The sequence below is a fragment of the Sycon ciliatum genome, chromosome 11, assembly GCF_964019385.1.
Source record: "Sycon ciliatum chromosome 11, ocSycCili1.1, whole genome shotgun sequence".
NCBI classification, from domain to species: domain Eukaryota; kingdom Metazoa; phylum Porifera; class Calcarea; order Leucosolenida; family Sycettidae; genus Sycon; species Sycon ciliatum.
In genome coordinates, this window is record NC_088653.1 from 5,705,958 (window position 1) to 5,712,111 (window position 6,154).

General features: G+C 46.8%; 1 long non-coding RNA gene across 1 annotated transcript; it reads right to left on the minus strand.

The window, feature by feature from the left end:
- Positions 1-345: 345 nt before the first annotated feature.
- LOC135827277 (uncharacterized) lies at positions 346-4,705 on the minus strand. The gene is made up of 3 exons (XR_010555369.1): positions 4,417-4,705; positions 2,630-2,771; positions 346-1,155 (listed from the first exon to the last, which is right to left on the minus strand). It is a non-coding gene; the product is annotated as an uncharacterized LOC135827277 (long non-coding RNA).
- Between the last annotated feature and the right edge of the window lie 1,449 nt (positions 4,706-6,154).

Below are 6,154 nucleotides of genomic sequence, written 5' to 3' on the forward strand. Positions count from 1 at the left end.
GTTCGATTTTCCCGCCACGTTCCATGTTGTCATGGCTATCCCGACGAAAACCTCACATATGCCACGTTATGGGAGTAGTGTGAATGGCCCATTACATGGCAAGCGGGCTGGCCCGGCAAGGCGGGATCCCGCCTTGAGGCACCCGGGATCCCAGCTAGGCGGGCCAGAGAAAGCACATACATGAATATACAGACCAGCCCGGGCCAGAGTTGTATTATTATGGTGTCGACACTGCGTTCATGCTACAAAATAGGTACTTTCACCTTTTGAGGGAAGCTATAAAGAGGATTCCCGATATTGTCTTGAAAATCTATGAAGCTTTACAATGAAATGGAATGGAAACTACTTGCAAAATACTTTGATATGGACAGCTAAAAATGTGAAAAACAGGAAAAAGAAACGAGATGATACAACACACCAAACATGTGCCACAGCGCGAAAAGAAATATGCAGAAAAAAACATTGTGTGAGAAAAAATGTGTTTAGGTTTATAACCTGAGTATGGCTTGCAGCCCTGCGTTTCAGCCCGCATCAGCACACTACAGTCGTAGTGTGTTTGCTGCATACTCACTGCGGGCTGGCGTGTGTTCAGCACATTTAAACTCACTGCGGGCTGGCGACCAGCCCGGCCTTGCACATGTAAACACGCTTGGCGGGCTGGCCCGCTCGCTCCAGCCCGGGCTGGCCCGCTCGCTCCAGCCCGGGCTGGCCCGCTCGCTCCAGCCCGGGCTGGCGTTGCACATACATGTACTATAGGCCCCTTAGTAAACTCTTGGCCAGGGGAGACTGCCATTGTCCCTGGACGACCTCGTCATCCACAAAGTCATAACCTCATGAATCCCGGTTTTATGATTGCACAACCGTTGCACCATCACCTACTCACACAGTAAGCATGCTACACTAGGCACCGTTCAACTGCACAACCCCTAAAAATAGTAAGCAGTCAAATATAAGCAGTCAATGTAGGGCTAAGGAGTGAATTATGCAGGAATATTTGACTGCTTAGGTATAGCGAAAATCAATGGGAGTCAATACTAGGAGAGCGATAAGACATTGGAATGCTGCGGCCAGAGACGTGTGGTCCGCGTCTAACGTAAAAGTGTCGAGAAAGACGTCACCGCATGTACCTGGCGTTTTGTTGTTGAGGATGCGCTCCTAGGAAGCCATGGACAGAAAAAGAGGCAAAGGTAAATCACAAGGCAGCAGTGAAGGTGAGGACAGCAACAACGACATAGGCCAATGACCCCACATGAAAATCGGGAGAGAAAAAAAAACAATCAAAAAACATCCGACCTGAATACTGCGGGACCATCATCCACCCGCGAAAAGCCCTTCAAGTTACCACTGCCGTAAAGAACCGTTGATCCGCCCCCTCTCTAATTCCCCCCCCCCCCCCCCTGTCGATTTTCCACCTGTGAAGCGACTTCAGCATATACAGCGAGAATACGATGTTGAACCGACGCATGCACTGCTGTACGCAATATCTGCCAATCCAGGATGAAAATGTGCACAATCCAGCACATCGAGTCTTAACTTCTACGTTGTTGTACATCGTACTGCACTTGACAGCCTTGATCTAATTCCCGCCCCCTGCTGAAAGACCAGCTGGTAAGCGACATGGCGTGGGGGCGGATCAATGGTACTTTACGGTAATAATAAAAAATTAAACCTGTTCCCAACACTCACTGGAGACAGACCATTACAACGCACGGGTAATGGTCCCCCCCCCCCCCCAGCCCGCCGGGTAGACCGTGGCTCACCATGATCGGACGCCCACCACAGCGAACCGGTGGGACCCACAGGACCGACGACACACAAACAAAGGAAAGTACGCTCACCGAAACGTGTGCTGACGTACTTCTTTACACCACTACCGTATTTCCCCGTAAGTTAGTTCTCCCCAATGACTTAGTACCCCCCTACAAAAAATACACTTTCCACTGCCGAGGTTATCACCCCGAAAGACAGTTCCCCCCGAAAGATTGTAAGTTCGTACCCGTCCTACATGTACAGACACCGTACAGTACATACGTCATATGCACGGACACTAGAGTTGCGCAGGCTTCCCACTGCGTGTCATTTACCCCCGATAGAAAAGTACTCCCCGAAAGATAGTACCGCCCCCGGAAGTTATTACTCATGTGGCTGCTAAGTTCGAAAGTTAGTACGTACTAACTTACGGGGAAATACGGTAATCAAGACAACTGAGCATAGTACAGGGAGTGATTCTTGGTGTGGACTGCAACAAACGACCGCCCGCATCATCGCCGATTTGAAGCGCGCCTGGTTGACAGGGCGAATTGAATTCTCTCACGCAAACGTATGGCATCACCACTCCTATATTGATAGGCGCTTCAATGTCCTCTGTATCGTACTCCTTGTGATTGATTGGGTTGTTGGATTAGTTTAAAAAAGTAATAATGAAAATGTTTGATAACCGCAATCAATAAGACAAGCTGAATCGACATTGGTGTACACTTCATTCATGCAATGCACAACTGACGAGACAATGTTCATTCAGTCTTATTGATTGCGTTTGTCAAATTATCGTCTCCTCGCCGTTTGTTCAAATAAAAAAGTTCTTTGGCGACCAACAGTTCAGTAGTATCTGAGCAACAAGGGTACTTACGGCTGAGGAAACTGTACGGAACGGGTGCGGCGGCGGACCAGAATAAATGCAATGGCGAGTGCCACCAGAAAACAGCCTGCAGCCGCCGCTATCAGCCACAGGTAATTGCTGTTTCCCTTGCTGGCGCTGACACCGGTCGGGTCTGTCACAGATAATCACACAAAGTACACAACGTGCACGCAGAAGATTAAACTTAGAGCAATTGCCGGGCGGCCAGATCAGTTTGTCATGTGAATAAATTTGTGCAGAAAGTGATCATGTCATGTGGACAGTGGAACCAACATGGCCACCGACGTCATGTGACCCATAGATGCGGGGTTGAGTGGAGTTGAAAACAACATGGCTGCCCTGTATGGGCATGTGATAGATGTGAGACCACTCTATACACCCCCCCCCCCCCAAAATAGTTTATAAGTGGTGAAAAGGAGAACCCCTGGTTTGAGTACAAGCCTGGCGTGAATAGAATTCTAACCCCCGACATCGACTGATGGGAATAGAATCCTAACCTCCGAAATCAGCTTCTACAGGAAGAAGTCTGGTTTTAATACACGACTGCCATTGCGGTATGTATTATGTAAAAAATCGCATTCAAGCGCACGTGCTTTCTTTCCCCCAAAACACGGTTGTCTTCTCCAGATTTGTCTTCCCGCTAAAAGCAAAGTGGCACAGTGAGACTGGAAATGTGATGCCGGAAATGTGATACCGGAAATGTGATACCGGAAATGTGATACCGGAAATGTGATACTGGAAATGTGAATTCTGTTCATCTACAAGCCCATGCGCATATATGTCAGGGGTATGCTTATAACCGAGTATATAAGCGTGGATACGGTACGTTGCCAAGGAACTCCGATGTGGCTACCACGCCCAGACAAGACAGCACTCCAGAGCGGCCTCATATGTGGAAAATACGTTACACGTCATTATTTATAGAAAAGGACCAAGGAACTACAAGTTACGCTAAAATGTCCACTAACACCACTGACATCACGTGGTCATTTTCCTTTTCTATAATAATTTATTCCTTGGCTCTCCATCCGAGTCCATTCTTGCACACCTGATGACATCGTTGGCGTCTCCGTAAATTGCTGGAATCAGAGAATGGCCTGCAGCGTGCATCACAGTTGAATGGCTGGCTGTCCAGTACGAATACGTTTGTAATCTTATAAACTGTCTGATGGATTGAATGACTGGCTGCACACATCACACTTTGTACTTCACTCAATTCGTTGTCCATTGACCAATGTGAGGTATGCAGCTAAGATGGCCGTCACCTTTTTGCGGGGCAAGTTACCCCATACTTGGCAGTTACAACCCGTTATAGTACATTTATAAGTATGACGTCACAAAGTTCATGACCTTTTATGCAGAGTTGGTATAACAGGGTGTACCCTTGTAGTGGACTTGCCCCGTAAAACCTAATGGCGGGAAATGGATGCATACAGACGTCTCATTGGCACACACCATGCCAGAGAGTGCGGTGACAACTTAGCCAAACACTGCACTGACTAGATCATTGTCAAGACAATTCATTACAATTTAAAGTCTTGTAGGACGCACCATGCTGCTTTAGAAGTAAAAATTTGGTTGTGAGCAACGCTGGCTCACACTCAGTCACTGCTTTTCACCAGAATTTTTTTCTTTCCTGATGATGGTTATTTCATGACCGAAACATTGAAATAAATTTTTTTCTGGTGAAAAGCAGTGATTGAGTGTGAGCCAGTGTTGCTCACAACCAATTTTTTATTTAATACAAGTTTTTTATATTATTTACGACTGGCACTCACCGGCTTTGTTGAACAGAGCGAGTCCAGCTCTTGTCGTGCTGTTAGGCAGACCGGTCGTCGGCAAGCTGTCATTGTATCCTCTGTCAATGGCACCTGCTGTGTGGGCAGATTCTGAGTCGGTTTCATTCTCCAGGGATGTAGTGGGTGGAGAAGTTGCTTGCGTGCCGTTCAGTGTGGTGGTTTGAGTGCTTGGAGCTTTGGTTGTTGCTGGGGTGGTGATTGCTGGGGTGGTGGTTGCTGGGGTGGTGGGTACTGGGGTGGTGGTTGCTGGGGTGGTGGGAGTAGTCGTTGGTGGGGTGGTGGGAGTAGTTGTTGGAGGAACCACTACATGAAAATGCAGAAAATTAAAACAAATTAAACACAAGCGTTAGGAGGAAACACAAGAAAAAAATCAGATTGCACCTACAGGCTGTGCCAATGATTTTTTAGCGCATTTCCTAATGGGCGCTTAGCACACAGTGTGATTCAGCGGATTTTGGAATAGGCGCTAAGTCTGCGGCGTGAGTCACTAGTGTACTTACAGCTCCGCAGCTTTGACAGCTCCCCACCCCCAGTCCGCGGCTTCGCCGCAGCATCTCAGCTTTAAGGTCAACGTACACAATTATGACCCCATCCGACAACAAGGGACACACAAATAATCGACACAGAAGAAAGTTGCCCATCTTCGCTGTTTTAGCTATTTTTCTTTGCCCAATATCATCATCTGTCTACTGTACTAAATCCATTGTCATGGTTCCGTGTCTGTTTCCTGTTTTCACTTGATAAGAAGTATTGACAGAACACTGTACTCGTGCGATTAGTACCGCTTGTGTACTATTTTGTCAATGTCCATCACAGATGAGGCACTATTGAAGAGAGGGCATAACGCTGGTTTATTTATGTCATCCCTCATAAAACAAAGAAGGCAAAGAAAAACAGAACCTAAAGTTTACAGTAAACTATCACGATTTAACAGAAAGGGCAACCAGAACTACGATTTTGATCCTACAACCACCAGTTCAATGACTTGGACAAGAACATTAGCAAAAGAACACGAAACTTGCACATGCGCTTGGTTACAAACCGGGGGGGACTATTCAAGAGTGGGCTTTATTCGTTCACTCACTCCTAGAGACTGTGGCTCTATTCGAGATAGGGCACGTTTCAAGAGAGGCTATAATCACGCAAGTAAGGTACTTTTGGAAATTTCAAAATGGTGAACCTGAAGGGAGTCATTTTCCAAAGCATTTCCAGCAATTTCGTCTGAGGAAATTATTTGTGGAGATAGTATTCTTAAAAAATGGAATCAAGGGGTATGGCAAATGCAGATACCAGAACCTAACATTTTGTTTTTCTTCATTGGCATCTGGCGCTAGCCAGCGTCCACGGCCCTTCATTTGTATCTGTGCGTGTGTGCGTGTGTGTGTGTGTGTGTATGTGTGTGTGTGTGTGTGTGTGTGTGTGTGTGTGTGTGTGTGTGTGTGTGTGTGTGTGTGTGTGTGTGAGTCTGTGTGTGTATGTGAATATGTAAAATTGGTAGGACCACGTATTGTACTTGCCTGGGACTTAGAATTTTGAGTGAAAATTCGAAAATAAAAATTTAACGCGGCCGAATGTGTTTTAGCCCTTGGAGGCCGAAATTTGCATCGGCCGAACATTTGCCGACTCACGGTAGTCAGGGCTCCGAGCTTTCAAGTTCTCTTGTTTCCAGGCGCCTTTTTCCCTAAACATGCACACAGTTGTACTCACTCGCATCGCA